This window comes from Symphalangus syndactylus, chromosome 9 (genome assembly GCF_028878055.3).
Source record: "Symphalangus syndactylus isolate Jambi chromosome 9, NHGRI_mSymSyn1-v2.1_pri, whole genome shotgun sequence".
Taxonomy (NCBI): Eukaryota; Metazoa; Chordata; class Mammalia; order Primates; family Hylobatidae; genus Symphalangus; species Symphalangus syndactylus.
In genome coordinates, this window is record NC_072431.2 from 46,445,163 (window position 1) to 46,467,295 (window position 22,133).

Consider the following 22,133-nt stretch of genomic DNA (forward strand, 5'->3'; position numbering starts at 1 on the left):
CATGGGAGTGCAGATATCTCTTTGATAATATTGACTTCCTTTCTTTTGGATTTATACCTAATAGTGGAATTGCTGAAAAATATGGTAATTCTATGTTTAGTTTTCTGAGGAATCTTCGTACTGTTTCTCATAATGGTTGTACTAATTTACATTCCCACCTAAAGTGTATAAAAGAGTTCCCCTTCCTCCACATCCTCATCAGCATTTGCTATTTTTCATCTTTTTGATGATAGTCATTGTAACTGGGTTGAGATGATAGCTCATTGTGGTTTTGATTTGCATTTCCCTAATGATTATTGATGTTGAGCATTTTTCATATACCTGTTTGCCATTTGCATTGTCTTCTTTTGAGAAATGTCTATTCAGATCTTTTGTCAATTTTTTAATTGAGTTATTTGGGTTTTTTGTTATTTAGTTGTTTGAGAACCTTATATATTGTTATAATCCTTTGTCAGATGGATAGTTTGCACATTTTTTTTTAATTCCGTGGGTTGTTTCTTCATTCTGTTGATTTTTCCTTTGCTGTGCGGAAGCTTTTTGCTTGGTGTAATTCTATTTTTCCATTTTTAGTTTTGTTGTCTGTCCTTGTCAGATCTTACACAGAACTTCTTTACCCAGACCCAATGTCCTGGGATGTTCTTTCAATATGTCCTTCTAGTAGTTTCATAGCTTCGGTCTTGGATTAGAATCTTCAATCTATTTCAATTTGACTTTTGTAAATGGTGAGAGATACAGATCTAATTTCATCCTTCTGCACATAGTTATACAGTCTTCCCAGCACCAATTATGGAAGAAACTGCTCTTTCCCTATTGTACGTCTTTGATGCCTTTGTTAAAAATGAGTTGGCTGTAAATGTACAGATTTATATTTGGGTTCTCTACTTCATTCCATTGGTCTATGTGTCCACTTTTATGTCATTTCCATGCTAATTTGGTTACTGTAGTTTCATATTTGAGGTGTGCTGGCTCTAGCTTTGTACTTTTTGCTCAGGACAGCTTTAGCTGTCTGGGATATTTTGCAGTTCCATATAAATTTTAGGAATTTTTTTTTTTTTTTGAGATGAAGTCTTGCTCTGTCACCCAGGCTGGCACAATATCAGCTCACTGCAACCTCTGCCTCCCGGGTTCAAGCGATTCTCCTGCATCAACCTCCCCAGTAGCTGGGACTACAGGTGTGTGCCACCACACCGGGTTAATTTTTGCATTTTTAGTAGAGACGGGGTTTCCCTATGTCGGCCAGGCTGGTCTTGAACTCCTGACCTCATGATTCGCCTCCCTCGGCCTCCCAACGTGAGGGATATTTTTCTTTATTTCTGTGAAGAATGTTATTGGTATTTTGATAGGGAATGCATTGAATCCATAAAATGCTTTGGGTAGTATTGTCATGTTAGCAATATTAATTCTTCTAATGCAAGATCATGGAATATTTTTCCATTTATTGTTTCTTCTTCAATTCCTTTCATCAGTTTTTTATAGTTTTCCTTGTGTAGATAGATATTCCACATCTTTGACTAAATCAATTCCTGAGTATTTTATATTCTATGTAGCTATTGTAAATGAGATTACTTTCTTGATTTTGTTTTCAGGATGTTTACTGTTGGCACACAGAAATGTAACTGGTTTTGTATGTTGATTTTTGTATCCCGAAGCTTTACTGAATTCATTTATCAGTTCTAACAATTTTTTTGGTGGAGTCTTTAGGTTTTTCCACATATAAGATCATGTCATCTGTATACAAGGCTAATCTGACTTCTTCCTTTCCAATCAAATGCCCTACTTTTCTTCCGCTTACCTAACAGGTTTGGCCAAGACTTCCAGTATTATATCGAATAAAAGGCTCAAATTTAAAAATACTCCTCTCAATTCTAGTTGACCAATCAAATCACATAGAAAACTTCATGAAATTCTGATGCCCTTTCTCCTTCTTCATTGTTTCTGATAAAAATACTGTATGTTGGGCCCTAGGCAAAGATATATATTTTTAAAGTTACCACTCTAGTATAATGCATAGCCAGAGTTGAGCACGATTGACTTAAAACCAGCTATATAATTATTTTAAACATATTTTAGTTGAAATGAGTATAATTATAAATTATTATTCTTAGAACCCACCACATATTACTATGACCTGTTATGAAATCAGTATAGCACTATGGTTTTGGTAGAAGGCAAGAGAGTTCAACTTTGTGTAACAAAGTCAGTGTGAATTTCAAAGAAAGTTGAGAATTTATGATGTTTAAAAAGTATAATTCTTTTTAAGAGCACAAATGTCCATTTTATCAATGAAATACTCTATAGAGTGATATATGAAAAAATATTATCTTTAAATAAGACCAGTATAGAAACACAGGCTCTATTGTTTGATATTGGATTAATTACTTAATTTTTCTGAATCTTGATTTCTTTCTCTATAGATTATAAAAATCTCTTACAGTCATTTTAAAAATTAATTAATTTATGTTAATAAATAAATCATTTAGTAGTTACATAACAAATGCCAGTCTCCCCTAGAGTATTTTCTTTTTTTTTTTGTTTGTTTGTTTGTTTTAATTTTTATTTTTTATTATACTTTAGGGTTTTAGGGTACATGTGCACAATGTGCAGGTTTGTTACATATGTATCCATGTGCCATGTTGATTTCCTGTACCCATTAACTCGTCATTTAGCATTAGGTGTATCTCCTAATGCTGTCCCTCCCCCCCGCCCACCCGACAACAGTCCCCGGAGTGTGATGTTCCCCTTCCTGTGTCCATGAGTTCTCATTGTTCAATTCCCACCTATGAGTGAGAACATGCGGTGTTTGGTTTTTTGTCCTTGCGATAGTTTACTGAGAATGATGTTTTCCAGTTTCATCCATGTCCCTACAAAGGACACGAACTCATCATTTTTTATGGCTGCATAGTATTCCATGCTGTATATGTGCCACATTTTCTTAATCCAGTCTATCGTTGTTGGACATTTGGGTTGGTTCCAACTCTTTGCTATTGTGAATAGTGCCGCAATAAACATACGTGTGCATGTGTCTTTATAGCAGCATGATTTATAGTCCTTTGGGTATATACCCAGTAATGGGATGGCTGGGTCAAATGGTATTTCTAGTTCGAGATCGCTGAGGAATCGCCACACTGACCTCCACAATGGTTGAACTAGTTTACAGTCCCACCAACGGTGTAAAACTGTTCCTATTTCTCCACATCCTCTCCAGCACCTGTTGTTTCCTGCTTTTTTAATGATGGCCATTCTAACTGGTGTGAGATGGTATCTCACTGTGGTTTTGATTTGCATTTCTCTGATGGCCAGTGATGATGAGCATTTCTTCATCTGTTTTTTGGCTGCATAAATGTCTTCTTTTGAGAAGTGTCTCTTCATGTCCTCTGCCCACTTTTTGATGGGGTTGTTTGTTTTTTTCTTGTTAATTTGTTTGAGTTCATTGTAGATTCTGGATATTAGCCCTTTGTCAGATGAGTAGGTTGCAAAAATTTTTTCCCATTCTGTAGGTTGCCTGTTCACTCTGATGATAGTTTCTTTTGCTGTGCAGAAGCTCTTTAGTTTAATGAGATCCCATTTGTCGATTTTGGCTTTTGTTGCCATTGCTTTTGGTGTTTTAGACATGAAGTCCTTGCCCATGCCTATGTCCTGAATGGTATTGCCTAGGTTTTCTTGTAGGATTTTAATGGTTTTAGGTCTAACATATAAGTCTTTAATCCATCTTGAATTAATTTTTGTATAAGGTGTAAGGAAGGGATCCAGTTTCAGCTTTCTACATATGGCTAGCCAGTTTTCCCAGCACCATTTATTAAATAGGGAATCCTTTCCCCATTTCTTGTTTTTGTCAGGTTTGTCAAAGATCAGATAGTTGTAGCTATGCGGCATCATTTCTGAGGGCTCTGTTCTGTTCCATTGATCTATGTCTCTGTTGTGGTACCAGTACCATGCTGTTTTGGTTACTGTAGCCTTGTAGTATAGTTTAAAGTCAGGTAGCGTGATGCCTCCAGCTTTGTTCTTTTGGCTTAGGATTGACTTGGCGATGCGGGCTCTTTTTTGGTTCCATATGAACTTTAAAGTAGTTTTTTCCAATTCTGTGAAGAAAGTCATTGGTAGCTTGATGGGGATGGCATTGAATCTATAAATTACCTTGGGCAGTATGGCCATTTTCACGATATTGATTCTTCCAACCCATGAGCATGGAATGTTCTTCCATTTGTTTGTATCCTCTTTTATTTCATTGAGCAGTGGTTTGTAGTTCTCCTTGAAGAGGTCTTTCACATCCCTTGTAAGTTGGATTCCTAGGTATTTTATTCTCTTTGAAGCAATTGTGAATGGGAATTCACTCATGATTTGGCTCTCTGTTTGTCTGTTATTGGTGTACAAGAATACTTGTGATTTTTGTACATTAATTTTGTATCCTGAGACTTTGCTGAAGTTGCTAATCAGCTTAAGGAGATTTTGGGCTGAGACAATGGGGTTTTCTAGATATACAATCATGTCATCTGCAAACAGGGACAATTTGACTTCCTCTTTTCCTAATTGAATATCCTTTATTTCCTTCTCCTGCCTGATTGCTCTGGCCAGAACTTCCAGCACTATGTTGAATAGGAGCAGTGAGAGAGGGCATCCTTGTCTTTTGCCAGTTTTCAGAGGGAATGCTTCCAGTTTTTGCCCATTCAGTATGATATTGGCTGTGGGTTTGTCATAGATAGCTGTTATTATTTTGAGATATGTCCCATCAATACCTAATTTATTGAGAGTTTTTAGCATGAAGTGTTGTTGAATTTTGTCAAAGGCCTTTTCTGCATCTATTGAGATAATCATGTGGTTTTTGTCTTTGGTTCTGTTTATATGCTGGATTACATTTATTGATTTGCGTATGTTGAACCAGCCTTGCATCCCAGGGATGAAGCCCACTTGATCATGGTGGATAAGCTTTTTGATGTGCTGCTGGATTCGGTTTGCCAGTATTTTATTGAGGATTTTTGCATCAATGTTCATCAAGGATATTGGTCTGAAATTCTCTTTTTTGGTTAAGTCTCTGCCAGGTTTTGGTATCAGGATGATGCTGGCTTTGTAAAATGTGTTAGGGAGGATTCCCTCTTTTTCTATCAATTGGAATAGTTTCAGAAGGAATGGTACCAGTTCCTCCTTGTACCTCTGGTAGAATTCAGCTGTGAATCCATCAGGTCCTGGACTCTTTTTGGTTGGTAAGCTATTGATTATTGCCACAATTTCAGAACCTGTTATTGGTCTATTCAGAGATTCAACTTCTTCCTGGTTTAGTCTTGGGAGGGTGTATTTGTCCAGGAATTTATCCATTTCTTCTAGATTTTCTAGTTTATTTGCATAGAAGTGTTTGTAGTATTCTCTGATGGTAGATTGTATTTCTGTGGGATTGGTGGTGATATCCCCTTTTTCATTTTTTATTGCATCTATTTGATTCTTCTCTCTTTTCTTCTTTATTAGTCTTGCTAGCAGTCCATCAATTTTGTTGATCTTTTCAAAAAACCAGCTCCTGGATTCATTAATTTTTTGAAGGGTTTTTTGTGTCTCAATTTCCTTCAGTTCTGCTCTGATTTTAGTTATTTCTAGCCTTCTGCTAGCTTTTGAATGTGTTTGCTCTTGCTTTTCTAGTTCTTTTAATTGTGCTATTAGGGTGTCAATTTTGGATCTTTCCTGCTTTCTCTTGTGGGCATTTAGTGCTATAAATTTCCCTCTACACACTGCTTTGAACATATCCCAGAGATTCTGGTATGTTGTGTCTTTGTTCTCGTTGGTTTCAAAGAACATCTTTATTTCTGCCTTCATTTCATTATGTACCCAATAGTCATTCAGGAGCAGGTTGTTCAGTTTCCATGTAGTTGAGCGGTTTTGACTGAGTTTCTTAATCCTGAGTTCTACTTTGATTGCACTGTGGTCTGAGAGACAGTTTGTTATAATTTCTGTTCTTTTACATTTGCTGAGGAGAGCTTTACTTCCAACTATGTGGTCAATTTTGGAATAGGTGTGATGTGGTGCTGAAAAAAATGTATATTCTGTTGACTTGGGGTGGAGAGTTCTGTAGATGTCTATTAGGTCCACTTTATGTAGAGCTGAGTTCAATTCCTGGATATCCTTGTTAACTTTCTGTCTCGTTGATCTGTCTAATGCTGACAGTGGGGTGTTAAAATCTCCCATTATTATTGTGTGGGAGTTTAAGTCCCTTTGTAGGTCACTGAGGACTTGCTTTATGAATCTGGGTGCTCCTGTGTTGGGTGCATATATATTTAGGATAGTTAGCTCTTCTTGTTGAATTGATCCCTTTACCATTATGTAATGGCCTTCTTTGTCTCTTTTGATCTTTGTTGGTTTAAAGTCTATTTTATCAGAGACTAGGATTGCAACTCCTGCCTTTTTTTGTTTTCCAGTTGCTTGATAGATCTTCCTCCATCCCTTTATTTTGAGTCTATGTGTGTCTCTGCACGTGAGATGGGTTTCCTGAATACAGCACACTGATGGGTCCTGACTCCTTATCCAGTTTGCCAGTCTGTGTCTTTTGATTGGAGCATTTAGCCCATTTACATTTAACGTTAATATTGTTATGTGTGAATCTGATCCTGTCATTATGATGTTAGTTGGTTATTTTGCTCGTTAGTTGCTATAGTTTCTTCCTAGCCTCGATGGTCTTTACAATTTGGCATGTTTTTGCAGTGGCTGGTACCGGTTGTTCCTTTCCATGTTTAGTGCTTCCTTCAGGAGCTCTTTTAGGGCAGGCCTGGTGGTAACAAAATCACTCAGCGTTTGCTTGTCTGTAAAGTATTTTATTTCCCCTTCACTTATGAAGCTTAGTTTGGCGGGATAGGAGATTCTGGGTTGAAAATTCTTTTCTTTAAGAATGTTGAATATCGGCCCCCACTCTCTTCTGGCTTGTAGAGTTTCTGCTGAGAGATCAGCTGTTAGTCTGATGGGCTTCCCTTTGTGGGTAACCCGACCTTTCTCTCTGGCTGCCCTTAACATTTTTTCCTTCATTTCAACTTTGGTGAATCTGACAATTATGTGTCTTGGAGTTGCCCTTCTCGAGGAGTATCTTTGTGGCGTTCTCTGTATTTCCTGAATCTGAATGCTGGCCTGCCTTGCTAGATTGGGGAAGTTCTCCTGGATAATATCTTGCAGAGTGTTTTCCAACTTGGTTCCATTCTCCCCATCATTTTCAGGTACACCAATCAGACCTAGGTTTGGTCTTTTCACATAGTCCCAAATTTCTTGGAGGCTTTGTTCATTTCTTTTTATTCTTTTTTCTCTAAACTTCCCTTCTCTCTTCATTTCATTCATTTCATCTTCCATCAGCGATACCCTTTCTTCCAGTTGATCGCATCTGCTACTGAGGCTTCTGCAATCTTCGCGTAGTTCTCGAAACTTGGCTTTCAGCTCCATCAGCTCCTTGAAGCCCTTCTCTCCATTGGTTATTCTAGTTATCCATTCTTCTAATTTTTTTTCAAAGTTTTTAACTTCTTTGCTATTGTTTTGAATTTCCTCTCGTAGCTCAGAGTAGTTTGATCGTCTGAAGCCTTCTTCTCTCAACTCATCAAAGTCATCCTCCATCCAGCTTTGTTCCATTGCTGGTGAGGAACTGCGTTCTTTTGGAGGACGAGAGGTGCTCTGTTTTTTAGAGTTTCCAGTTTTTGTGCTCTGTTTTTTCCCCATCTTTGTGGTTTTATCTACTTTTTGTCTCTGATGATGGTGATGTACAGATGGGTTTTTGGTGTGGATGTCCTTTCTGTTTGTTAATTTTCCTTCTACCAGACAAGACCCTCAGCTGCAGGTCTGTTGGAGTTTACTAGAGGTCCACTCCAGACCCTGTTTGGCTGGGTGTCAGCAGCGGTGGCTGCAGAACAGCGGATTTTCGTGAGACCACAAATTCAGCTGTCTGATAGTTCCTCTGAAAGTTTTGTCTCAGAGGAGTACCCGGCCGAGTGAGGTGCCTCCCAGTTAGGCTGCTCAGGGGTGAGGGACCCACTTTAGGAGGCAGTCTGTCCGTTCTCAGATCTCCAGCTGCGTGCTGGGAGAACCACTACTCTCTTCAAAGCTGTCAGTCAGACAGGGACATTTAAGTCTGTGGAGGTTCTTGCTGAGTTTTTGTTTGTCTGTGCCCTGCCCCCAGAGGTGGAGCCTACAGAGGCAGGCAGGCCTCCTTGAGCTGTGGTGGGTTCCACCTAGTTCGAGCTTCCTGGCTGCTTTGTTTACCTAAGCAAGCCTGGGCAATGTCGGGCCCCCCTCCCCCAGCCTCGCTGCCGCCTTGCAGCGTGATCTCAGACTGCTGTGCTAGCAATCAGCGAGACTCCGTGGGCATAGAACCCTCCGAGCCAGGTGCGGGACACAATCTCCTAGTGTGCCATTTTCCAGGCCCGTTGGAAAAGCGCAGTATTAGGATGGGACTGACCCGATATTCCAGGTGCCGTCTGTTTCCCCTTTCTTTGACTAGGAAAGGGAACTCCCTGACCCCTTGCGCTTCCCGAGTGAGGCAATGCCTCGCCCTGCTTCGGCTCGCGCACAGTGTGCTTCACCGACTGTCCTGCACCCACTGTTAGGCACTCCCTAGTGAGATGAAACCAGTACCTCAAGCAGAATTGCAGAAATCACCCATCTTCTGTGTCGCTGGGGCTGGGAGCTGGAGACGGGAGCTGTTCCTATTCGGCCATCTTGGCTCCACCCTGGAGTATTTTCATTATTTGTGTGTGCTTTAGAAAAGTAATTATACAACTAAAAGTCAGACAGATTAATTCTTGAATAAAATATGTATCAATCTTTTTTGAAATCTACCTAGGAATTCTACACTAATTAACTAATTAATCCAAACTAATTAAACCAATAAAATATGGATTGAAATTTCAAGAGTTTTATAAATGGACCGACTCATAAATACTATGTATCAGCCCAAGTCTATCCATAATAACATTAAAAATATTTTAATTCGCTGTCAGATATTCATAAATATATCAGTAATGTAAGATAAATTGTATTTCCCATTGTTCAGTACTATTTGATGATGAGCAGTATTTCTTTTTCCTTATTAAATGCAATTCAATTTTTTTGACCTTGACCAACAAAATAGTATCTCCAATATATGCATATTCACATTATTTTTTTCTGTGCTTTTTATTTTCAGACCCGGAGTTTCTGTCCATGTCCAATACATTCAAGATTCTTCTGCAAATCTGAACAGTCGTAAGTGCTGACTAAAAATTTTGATAAAGGGAGATAGGCATATTCATTTCCTAGATATCTAGAATGGCTAGATTATAAAACCCAAAGGGTTATCAGTTCTACAAATTGCCTGGCTGGCTTTGTTCAGATGCTCTGCCTACTCTGTTCAACTTTGGGTAGGGTTCAGGGATGTGGGACATAGAATATGGCTACCTAGGAAACGGAAATTTTGGAGTAACTCCCTCAACACAAGAATATGCTGAGATATAGCTTTTGTGATATAATCACCTAAATGCCTTGTTCATTCTAACCTCTTGCTCTTGCCAGCTACACTCTCTATGGTTTATATCTACAAGAACTGCCTTAGCAATTTTTGAATATTGTAATTTCTCTTATTTTTATGTTTTTTTGTGGTTTTACGTATACAGTTCACTGAATAGGGAATGACTTTTCATTTTATTTGCTCCTAGTTGGCTGCTGTTAATTCCTGAAATTCAGCTCTGTTCTGTCTCTTCTGGGAAACCACCCCTACCATCTGCCTGCTGCCTGGGTAGAAAACCTGGCCTGTGTATTCTCATAGCATATCACTCTTACTGTATTTGAAGTACTCCTTTCAGTCTATAGATATTCTTTACTTCCAGGTAAAAATCTGGCGTATGGAAGTATCATTCTGTATTTCATAAGCTCATTTTTGAAGATTAAACATGTTAATATGCGTAAAATATACATATAACATTAATTTTAATATGTATATTTAAGATATAATTATGACCTTCGAATACATTAAGACTAAAACTGCTGCTTTTTAGCAAAATATTTAAATGTGGCCATATATTTATTCAGATAGCAATCCAAGATCAATTATCAAAGTAAAAATTGTAAAATCTAATTATCTTTAAAGGACATAATAACTAAAAAATAATAAAAATCATAAATCACCAAATAAATATTGCCTATATCATTTAAGACACAGCAATCAGTAGATACAAAAAGTAACAGCAGAATTGAACAAAAGAAATTCTTCACCTAGAAATAAACAATCTATAAACAGATATAATTTACGTGAAATGATGAAAACAAATCTCATAAAGATAATATTGTTGTGAAATTTCATGACTATATCCTTCATGACCTAGAGAGTAATGATTTAATGGAAAGAAAGTAAATTATATGCATGGTTTATTTGATAAAGTCTGAGAATAAAGACTAAGCACAATCAAAATAAATGTTTATTACTCAAGCCAAATTAAATTTGATGTGAATGAGGAATATTTATCAGAATAGTAGTACTGATGCTAATTTATCTCTTGCTAGAGAGTACACTAATCTTTAGGAAAATCTATACTTATAGTTTACACAAAAGAAATAATATTTTGACTTCCTGATAAAACCTACCTGAAACAATTTTTAGGTAAACTGAAAATTAAAAACTTTCTTACTTGCTTTATAAAATTATTGTTCTGTGACATTGCTTATTTGTTACAGGCAGAACCTATTAATGAATGGTTATTATATAAACAAGTATACCAACTAGTATTAAGCATTTTATGAGTGAAGCAAACATTCAAAAATTTGAAAACATTTAGGTTAATTATTTCTTTTCTATAGACACGTTTAACTGTAAGAAAATGGAGCATATACAAATACAAATCACTTCTTGAGACATATTACTGCAATTTTTTCACTTTAAACTGTTTTGTATATATTTAGGCTCAACTGTCTTCAAATATATTCCAGAATAATCAAATTTCCTGATAGTGTTATTTCCAACAAACATTTACTGTGTTACACCCTGAAAGTGAAAATGAAAATGCATGACTATCACACAAGACATAGTGAATTAGTTTATTTTCCTCTCAGCATGAATTTTCAGAAATGAGTCAGATTTTTTCTCTGTAATATATCTATTGATGAATATTTATTTAGTTCAGAAATAAATTTTTATGGTGGAGAACCAACGTTAGTATCACAGTGGCAACAAGCAATACAAACAGAACTCCAACCTTCTCTTGTTCATGATTTATATTCCAAAGATAACTGAAATTGCCCATTGTATATTGTAAATCAAACTGATTTTGTGCTTCTTTCCCAAGCATTTCTGACTTTCTCTGTCCTCTGTCTCTTGCCTGTTTTTGTTTATTTTTGCTTGAACAGCTTGTTCATGTCAAGGCAGGAGAAATATTCAGATATATGGAAATGTAGATTGGTGACAGTCTATTCAGGGTTCTTTATTAATTTTATAACAAGTTGTTCTTCCCTGAAATTAAACCTTTTTATCTAGAATATATCTTTTTTTTTTTTTTTTTTTTTTTTTTTTTTTTTTTTTTTCAGAAAATGCCTACCTCATCCAGTCTGTGATCAGCACAGTCTCCCTACTATTTCTTCCCCACAAATTTTCAACCTAGTCTTGTGTCAAAACAATGTTGGAAAGTGCAGTTTCAGAAGTTTCAACTTATTTTAAAAATATGTTTCTAATACACACACAAACATTCATGAAAATGTTTGGGATAAGGGCCTTATTATTCAAGTTTGTCACTATAGTTGTGTGGAATGGCTTTTGGTTTGGAAGAGTCTGGGCAGGAAGAGAGAGGGACAGAGATTAAGTTCCAGTTGGAACACATTGTTTTTAAAACACTGATGGAGTACCAATATGAAATACTCTGAAAGTAGTTGGAAATATGTGTCTGAACATCAAGAAAGTGGCCAGACCTAGGAATAAATATTTGAGAGGTAGCTATTCAGCTATAAGAAGGTTTAAGTACACACACATACACACACACACACACACACACACACACACGCCATATAATCAAGGCTCTGTGATTTGACCCATGCCTATTTCTCTCTTTGCTCTTCCCCTCCATTTGATCATTTGAACAGTGAACAACTTGTGTGCCCCAAGTATGCTATATTTCTTCGAGATACTTTCTGGAATGTCCCCCATCTTCTCTTTGCCTCCGTAATTCCTAGAAAGTTTCTCCTCATTTAAGATCCTTCTAGGAAGTTTATATGTGTAAGATTTCCTATGGCCCTGAAGTAAGAATGATTCACTCTATTCTTTGTTCCTACGCTTAGGTATTTATCACATTCACTGCGGTTATTTGTTTAATACTCAGCTGCTGTTATGCTCTTTTAAGACAAGTTATATCTTATTTATCCAGAACATAAACACATTTTAAAAATATTTGCTGAATAAATGAATAAGTCATCAATTTAACAGGTTTTTGACTTACCCACTAGAGCATATTTCCTTTTGCAATAATTCACAAAATTTATCAACTAAACAGCGTACCAGTTATTCCAACGATTCTTATTTGAAAACAGATTTGATTTTATCAAAGTTAGTGTTTACATCAGGGGTAGAAAAATTTCAGAGTAATTCATATACATATGAATTACATGACATACATATATGTCAGACGTAGCTAACATATCTTCAAATTTTTCTCTAAGTGTCCATCAAGACTAACATTTGACATAGCAGTGGCCAAGAGATGTTTTCATAGATGTATATGAGCTGTTACTTCTAAAGTTGTCTTTGATGATATTCATGTATGCTTGAATTTAATTGGTACAGATTCATGGAGTTGTTGGGTTTTTTGTTGTTGTTGTTGTTTGTTTTGAGATGGAGTCTCGCTGTGTCACCCAGGCTGGAGTGCAGTGGTGTGATCTCGGCTCAATGCAAGCTCCACCTCCTGGGTTCACGCCGTTCTCCTGCCTCAGCCTCCTGAGTAGCTGGGACTACAGGCACTCGCCACCACGCCTGGCTAATTTTTTGTGTTGCTTTAGTAGAGACGGGGTTTCACTATGTTAGCAGGATGGTCTCGATCTTCTGACCTCATGATCTGCCCGCTTCGGCCTCCCAAAGTGCTGGGATTACAGGCATGAGCCACCGCACCCAGCCGAGTTGTTGGTTTTTTTTATTTTTTGTTTTTGACATTTACTCAGTGCCTATTGTATGCCAGGTACTGTGCTATGTGCTTCTGATCCCTATCTGGTGATATCTAGAGGACACATGAAGAATTAAAATCTCATTATGTATTAACAACAACAAACTGAAAATATTTTAAAATAATTTTATAACAAATATCATCTTATAGCTGAAAACATAAATATCAGTAAACTTGATGGATTATATGCAGCCTTAATATCTTTATTTATTATGAAATTTCCATTCAGATTGTAAAATATACTTACATTGATATTAGGCCACTGTCTAGTTTTTCCACTTAAGAGTATGTTAAACAGAAATAAATATACCAAAAAAGTGCCCATTGTCTTTGAATAAAACTCTTATTTTCTCTTAAACACGATCTTTAGAATCAAATGTTTTAGGTCGGGCATCATGGCTCATGCCTGTAATCCAAGCACTCTGGGAGGCTGAGGCAGGCGGATCATTTCAGGCCAGGAGGTCAAGACCAGCCTGGCCAATATGACAAAATCTCCTCTCTACTAAAAATACAAAAATTTGCTGGGCATTGTGGTGCACACCTATAATCCCATCAACTTGGAAGGCTGAGGAGAATTGCTTGAACTCAGGTGGCAGAGGCTGCAATGAGCCGAGATTGCCCCACTGCACCCCAGCCTGAGTGACAGAGCGAGACTCTGTTTCAAAAAAAAAAAAAAAAAAGGAAAAGAAAAAAATGTTTAATAATTAGGAAATCCACGGAAAATAATTCTCATCCAAAGGCTATCTCCCATGATGTTGTATATACTTGGAAAACATCTAGCATGTTTAAAGTTGTGTTCTTTTGAATAAACTGAAATCTATTCATATGGGTATGTTTTTCTAATTTAAGTTAATTGAATGAACACAGTACAAATCAAGAGATTATGTTTTTGTTTTTAAACAATTTTGGAAATGGAAGATTTTTCCAATGCTTTTATTGTTTAACCTTGGATTTGATTCTGTAGACTGAGATATTGAAGGGTATATGTGACCCCAAAACCCAGTTCAAGAAGATGGCAATGGAACTCAACATTTTTAGGCAATGTGAAATTTATCATTATTTTTCTCCACTCTCTCCAGCCTTGCTGCCAAGAAATTCTAAGGACTCCATGACCTCAACAGCAAAGGAGCCACGGGAGCACCAATTCAGAGGAAAGCTAGTCTTCCTCTTAAATTGGTGGAGCTGTCATTCCAAGAGTGTGGGGCAACTCCCCTCATCCATTTGCTTTTTTCCTCCCTCTGTTCTCCTGCTGCTGGGCCTAAGATATGTATGCATTTTCTGAATCATAGCAGCAGAGCAAGATAACTAAAGCACACATTTTTCTACCCAGAGGGCCAAAAGAAACCAACAAATATCAGGGAGATTATACAGAGATAAAGAAGATGGGAAAAAACTAACCCCAAAATTTGTCTGTGAGCTCGCTGGCTCATTCTAAATGGAACATGTGTAGATCTGACGCTGATCAACATACCAAAGGATTTGAAATCTGTACTAAAAGAGATAAACTTCAGATGCTAATATGGTCATTTTATTAATTTCCTATGTGCTTTAACGAGGTATAACAAAGTAGTTTAAAAAGACACAAAGTTATTGTCTTATATTTCTGGAAGTGAGAAGTCGTAAGAAGCTAAATAAATGGGTTGGCATAGTTGATTCCCTCTAGAGGACCAGGGGAGATTCATCTTTTGCCTATTCCAACTCCTTGCCACCCGTTCTTGGCATTCCTTGGCCATAACATATCACTCCAGTCACTTGCTTTCCTCATTGCATCTCTTATTGCTGTAGTCCAAATTCCCTCTGCCTCCCACTTATAAGGAGAGTTGTGGTTGCATTTAGTGTCCACCTGAATAATCAAGACCTCCCTTTCTTGAAGTCTTTAACTTTACCACATCTACCAGATCCCCTCTGCCATATGGAGTAACATCACAGGTTCTAGGAATTAGGAATTGGGTATCTATGAGAGACATTATTCACCCTGGCAAAATTGCTGAGTTACACACTTGAGAGAGACAGATCCTAGGAGCAGAGAAAATACTTTGAAAATGGAACAAGCATTAGCACCACAGCCCACAGGATGTGAGTTGGAACTTGTGGGCATAAATATCCTCTGTAAGATTTAATTAAGACTTGGAGTCCCCTAAAATAATATTCAAAATTTCCAGGATAGAATAAAAAACTTCTCTGGATAGAGTCAGGAAATTCTCACGGGAAAAGATAACGAAGTGGGAGATGACACAGATGTTAGAATTATCTGAAAAAGACTTTAAAGTAGCAATTATAAAAAGAAGATGGACTCTTGAAATGAATGGAAGATTAAAAACACTTAGCAGTAAAATAAAACAAAGGAGAACCAAATAAAAATTTGAGAACTGAAAAATGCAATGAGATAAAACAACCTCACAAGACGGGCGCAGTAGCACAATTGAGAGATCAAAGGATCAGCGAACTTGACAATTGAACTTGAAAATCAAACAGTGAACAAACTGCAAAGCAAAGCATTATTGAGAAAAAAATGATTAGGGTCACAGGGACATATGGGAAAACAACATAAAATCTAATATTTGTGTCATTACAATACTAGAAGAGGAGAAAAATGTCAGTGCTGAGAAGTATTTGAAGATGTAATGGCTGAAAACATGGTGAAAGGCATAAACCTATAACCACTCAGATATACCCAAATGTGGAACCAAGAGAAATCCTAATGGAAATAAATTATTATGTAACTGCTAAATACTAAGACAAGGAAGAGTCTTTAAAACATCTAGAGGAGTTAATACATTATCTGTAGAGCAATGTTTTTTAACAGGGGGCAATTGTTCCCTCAAAGGCAATGTTTGGACAGATATTTGTTATGACTTAGGGGGAGAGTGGACAGAGGGCGGAGATGTCATTTAACATCCTACAATGCACAGAACACCCCCAAATCCCCCCCACCACATACATACAACAAAGAATTATCTTGTCCAAAATGTCAAAAGTGTAAAACTAGGAAATATAAGAACAACAATTTGAATTACTGGATTTTCCATCAGAAACTGGGGGCCAGGACGAAGTGGTATGATATTAGTAAAATGTTTTAAAAAAAAACCCAATTCAGATTTTTATATCTAATGAAAACAAATTTCATGAATGAAATGAAGACAAAGAAAGTGAAGGGGTTTTCTGTTTGTTTTGTTTTATTTTGTTTTGCTTTGTCAGCAGATGTGCTTTAATTGCTAAGGAAAGCTTTGTATATACAATAGAAATGACTCCAGAAGGAAACTTGGAAATTAGGAACCAAGAAAGAACAACCAAAATGATACATATCTGAGTCAATATAATGGATTATTCTTCTCTTAAGCTATTTAAAATATGTTTGAGTGTCAAAAGCAAAAAAATTATACTTTAATGGGTTTTTATTGTTTATAGAAATGATACAGAAAATAATATAAAGTGTACAAGGTAAGGGGAACTAGATGGTGACTCACAATTCTACATAAACTATATTTGAAGGGGAAAATACTGTAATCAGAATGTGAAAAACTAATTATTTGCAGTTTAATCCATAATGATACAAATTTTAAAATCTATATAAAGAGATACAGTAAAAAAAAAAACAGAAAATTAAACTGTAATTCTAATCATCATTCAAATAACATAAAAAGAAGGAAGTCCAGGCATGGTAGCTCAATCCCAGCACTTTGGGAAGCAGAGGCAGGAGGATTACTTGAGCCTAGGAGTTTGGGGCCAGCCTGGGAGACAAAAAAAATTTTTAAATTTAGCTGGGCAAGGTGATTGCACCTGTGGTCCCAGCCACCCAGGGGGCTGAGGTAAGAGGATTGCTGGAGCCAGGGAGGTCAACACTGCAGTGAGTGAACCATGATTGCACCACTGCACTCTAGCCTGGGCAACAGAGTGACACTCTGCCTTAAATAAAAAAAAAAAAAAAAAAAGAAGGAAAGAAAGAGGGAGAAAGGAATAGGAATAAAAGAAAACAAACAGAAACAAATAATAAAACTATAAACCAAACTTAAATCATATCAATGATTATATTAAATATGTATCTTTTAAACCTACAAATTAAAAGACTATTAGAATGGATAATAAAATGACATTGTGCCCAAGCACACATATTTCTGAGTGCAAGCTGTGTAAACTATGAGTAGAGAAGCCTTTTGTAGGATGTAAATTCAAAATGTGCATAATGAAATGTACTTATAGAAAATTAAATTGTCAGTTGTGACTTGATCAAACAGTATTTTAATGAGAATTTATTATCAAAATGATCTCAAGGATTCTATATAAGTCATGAGATGGCAAAAATATTCTTTCAAGCTCTTAATATGATAATAAAAATGTATCAAGTGCTTATTATACCCAGAGTAATAGAATAACATTAGGCTAGTTATATACACGATACAATGGAAGTTTATTTTTGTGAACAATACATAGTCCATAGCACATTGAAGTTTATGTTAAGCTTTATGGTTCATTTAAAAGAATTGGTCTTTTGGCTTAGGATTGACTTGGCGATGCGGGCTCTTTTTTGGTTCCATATGAACTTTAAAGTAGTTTTTTCCAATTCTGTGAAGAAAGTCATTGGTAGCTTGATGGGGATGGCATTGAATCTATAAATTACCTTGGGCAGTATGGCCATTTTCACGATATTGATTCTTCCAACCCATGAGCATGGAATGTTCTTCCATTTGTTTGTATCCTCTTTTATTTCATTGAGCAGTGGTTTGTAGTTCTCCTTGAAGAGGTCCTTCACATTCCCTTGTAAGTTGGATTCCTAGGTATTTTATTCTCTTTGAAGCAATTGTGAATGGGAGTTCACTATCATTTGGCTCTCTGTTTGTCTGTGATGGGTGTACAAGAATGCTTGTGATTTTTGTACATTGATTTTGTATCCTGAGACTTTGCTGAAGTTGCTAATCAGCTTAAGGAGATTTTGGGCTGAGACAATGGGGTTTTCTAGATATACAACCATGTCATCTGCAAACAGGGACAATTTGACTTCCTCTTTTCCTAATTGAATACCCTTTATTTCCTTATCCTGCGTGATTGCTCTGGCCAGAACTTCCAGCAGTATGTTGAATAGGAGTGGTGAGAGAGGGCATCCCTGTCTTGTGCCAGTTTTCAAAGGGAATGCTTCCAGTTTTTGCCCATTCAGTATGATATTGGCTGTGGGTTTGTCATAGATAGCTCTTATTATTTTGAGATACATCCCATCAATACCTAATTTATTGAGAGTTTTTAGCATGAAGGGTTGTTGAATTTTGTCAAAGGCCTTTTCTGCATCTGTTGAGATAATCATGTGGTTTTTGTCTTTGGTTCTGTTTATATGCTGGATTACATTTATTGATTTGCGTATGTTGAACCAGACTTGCATGCCAGGGATGAAGCCCACTTGATCATGGTGGATAAGCTTTTTGATGTGCTGCTGGATTCGGTTTGCCAGGATTTTATTGAGGATTTTTGCATCAATGTTCATCAAGGATATTGGTCTGAAATTCTCTTTTTTGGTTATGTCTCTGCCAGGCTTTGGTATCAGGACGATGCTGGCTTCATAAAATGTGTTAGGGAGGATTCCCTCTTTTTCTATCGATTGGAATAGTTTCAGAAGGAATGGTACCAGTTCTTCCTTGTACCTCTGGTAGAATTCGGCTGTGAATCCATCAGGTCCTGGACTCTTTTTGGTTGGTAAGCTATTGATTATTGCCACAATTTCAGAACCTGTTATTGGTCTATTCAGAGATTCAACTTCTTCCTGGTTTAGTCTGGAGGGTGTATTTGTCAAGGAATTTATCCATTTCTTCTAGATTTTCTAGTTTATTTGCATAGAAGTGTTTGTAGTATTCTCTGATGGTAGATTGTATTTCTGTGGGATTAGTGGTGATATCCCCTTTTTCATTTTTTATTGCATCTATTTGATTCTTCTCTCTTTTCTTCTTTATTAGTCTTGCTAGCAGTCGATCAATTTTGTTGATCTTTTCAAAAAACAAGCTCCTGGATTCATTAATTTTTTGAAGGGTTTTTTGTGTCTCTATTTCCTTCAGTTCTGCTCTGATTTTAGTTATTCCTAGCCTTCAATCCTAAGCCAAAAGAACAAAGCTGGAGGCATCACGCTACCTGACTTCAAACTATACTACAGGGCTACAGTAACCAAAACAGCATGGTACTGGTACCACAACAGAGACATACATCAATGGAACAGAACAGAGCCCTCAGAAATGATGCCACATATCTACAACTATCTGATCTTTGACAAACCTGACAAAAACAAGAAATGGGGAAAGGATTCCCTATTTAATAAATGGTGCTGGGAAAACTGGCTAGCCATATGTAGAAAGCTGAAACTGGATCCCTTCCTTACACCTTATACAAAAATTAATTCAAGATGGATTAAAGACTTAAATGTTAGACCTAAAACCATTAAAATCCTACAAGAAAACCTAGGCAATACCATTCAGGACATAGGCGTGGGCAAGGACTTCATGTCTAAAACACCAAAAGCAATGGCAACAAAAGCCAAAATTGACAAATGGGATCTAATTAAACTAAAGAGCTTCTGCACAGCAAAAGAAACTACCATCAGAGTGAACAGGCAACCTACAGAATGGGAGAAAATTTTTGCAACCTACTCATCTGACGGAGGGCTAATATCCAGAATCTACAATGAACTCAAACAAATTTACAAGAAAAGAACAAACAACCCCATCAAAAAGTGGGCAAAGGACATGAACAGACACTTCTCAAAAGAAGACATTTATGCAGCCAAAAAACACATGAAGAAATGCTCATCATCACTGGCCATCAGAGAAATGCAAATCAAAACCACAGTGAGATACCATCTCACACCAGTTAGAATGGCCATCATTAAAAAATCAGGAAACAACAGGTGCTGGAGAGGATGTGGAGAAATAGGAACACTTTTACACTGTTGGTGGGACTGTAAACTAGTTCAACCATTGTGGAAGTCAGTGTGGCGATTCCTCAGGGATCTAGAACTAGAAATACCATTTGACCCAGCCATCCCATTACTGGGTATATACCCAAAGGACTATAAATCATGCTGCTATAAAGACACATGCACACGTATGTTTATTGTGGCACTATTCACAATAGCAAAGAGTTGGAACCAACCCAAATGTCCAACAATGATAGACTGGATTAAGAAAATGTGGCACATATACACCATGGAATACTATGCAGCCACAAAAAATGATGAGTTCATGTCCTTTGTAGGGATATGGATGAAATTGGAAAACATCATTCTCAGTAAACTATCGCAAGGACAAAAAACCAAACACCGCATGTTCTCACTCATAGGTGGGAATTGAACAATGAGAACTCATGGACACAGGAAGGGGAACATCACACTCCGGGGACTGTTGTGGGGTTGGGGGAAGGGGGAGGGACAGCATTAGGAGATATACCTAATGCTAAATGACGAGTTAATGGGTGCAGGAAATCAACATGGCACATGGATACATATGTAACAAACCTGCACATTGTGCACATGTACCCTAAAACCTAAAGTATAATAATAAAAATAAAAATAAAGAATTGGTATAAATTTATTCTTTTAAAATCAATATAAAAGTTTATTGAACATAAACCATTTGGTCAGAAATACAACCACATTAATCTTCGAGGAAAACCCTGTGCTTTTCATGGCAATTCACATAATGACCTAGTTTCCAGGAAGGTTTTATTTTTTATTTTTTGGTGAAAAGTGATGCTGCCTATATGGAAATGTGCCTGGCAGAAATGTTTTTCCCTCAGGTAACTTGATCCAAACACTGCTGTAAATATTTCACAATTATTAGTGAAATTGTGAAATGAGAAAACTCAAAACGCAAATAGAGATTTTTGCCTCAAAACATTGCATTATTTGCTAGTGGATATAAGCTGGCACTAGTACCGGGACAGCAGGCAATATCCAAAATAGCAACAAGAGGCTCTTAGGCATCAATTTCCTCCCAAATACTAAACAACTCTCTGTGTGTGTTTGTGTGCATATGATACTGTCAGGAGACATGAGGTAAAATAATTCTGTGGGAACTGAAAATATTTGTGTGAGTCCTTAAAAATTATATATCAGCTTCATATAGTGGAATCAGATGAAGAAAATTTTAATTTGGTGAAGTATTTAAGGAAGACACTTAAGGAATTTTTTTCAATGTATTTAAGGGGACTTACTCTCTTTCTTCATTTTTACCTATCTGTAGGGCAATAAGCCTAACAAAAATAGATTATTGAAAGTTAGAAGTTAGAATGAGGCCATGGCTCCCCTTTATTTGGCTTAGGATTCTGGAAAGGTGAGAAATTACAAGAGTAGAGATTTCAAGTCTTTTAAATGTACTTCTGAAATATTTATTTCTTGTCACCCTCCACTATTACACCTTCAACCCCTCATCCTCTCAACACTACATGCCACTTTCCACAAAGTCATTGTGGATTGTTATTTCCTGAATTGTGGGGAATGTAAATGTAATAGTAAAGTATTTTAATGGTTGTCAGTAACTTAAATGTGATCTCCTTGTTTTCTACTTGTCCCTGATGATGCTGGGAGTGGAGTCAGTTGTAAAGAGTAAATGCAATGAGTAAAATTGGTCCCTTTTAGATAACTTGTGTATAAAGAAACAAACAAAAAAAAAAGTATCAATCAGGGCCTTGCATGTTGTGATCCATATATACAAATGTAGAGATTTAACAATTTAAGAAAGTGGACTCCTTTATTTTTGCCTTCCTACACTACTTAATCTTCCTCCAGAAGTGCAGAATTGTTTTCCTGGAAAACAAGGGATTTTATTGCAGTTCCAATATGACCTAGATGTGTCTAGGAAAAAAAAATTTAGAAAACCATTTATGCTATTAATAGGACTGAAAATCTTCCTCAAGGATTAATTCAATACTCAGGAGTCCAAATTCAGGACTAGTTTAACCTCCAAATAATACATAGGGTCTCCTTGGATGATTAAATTCAAACATCTAAAGCAGATCACTTCTTAAGAGAGGTAAGTT

The 22,133-nt window shown here is 36.7% G+C and overlaps 1 long non-coding RNA gene across 2 annotated transcripts in view; it reads left to right on the forward strand.

The window, feature by feature from the left end:
• Positions 1-22,133, forward strand: part of LOC129489473 (uncharacterized) — a 202,663-nt gene that overhangs the window by 92,345 nt on the left and 88,185 nt on the right. For both annotated transcript variants that reach the window (XR_008659995.2, XR_010113675.1), the window contains exon 2: positions 9,137-9,195. This is a non-coding gene — a long non-coding RNA (uncharacterized lncRNA). The remainder of the gene's footprint in view (positions 1-9,136; positions 9,196-22,133) is intronic.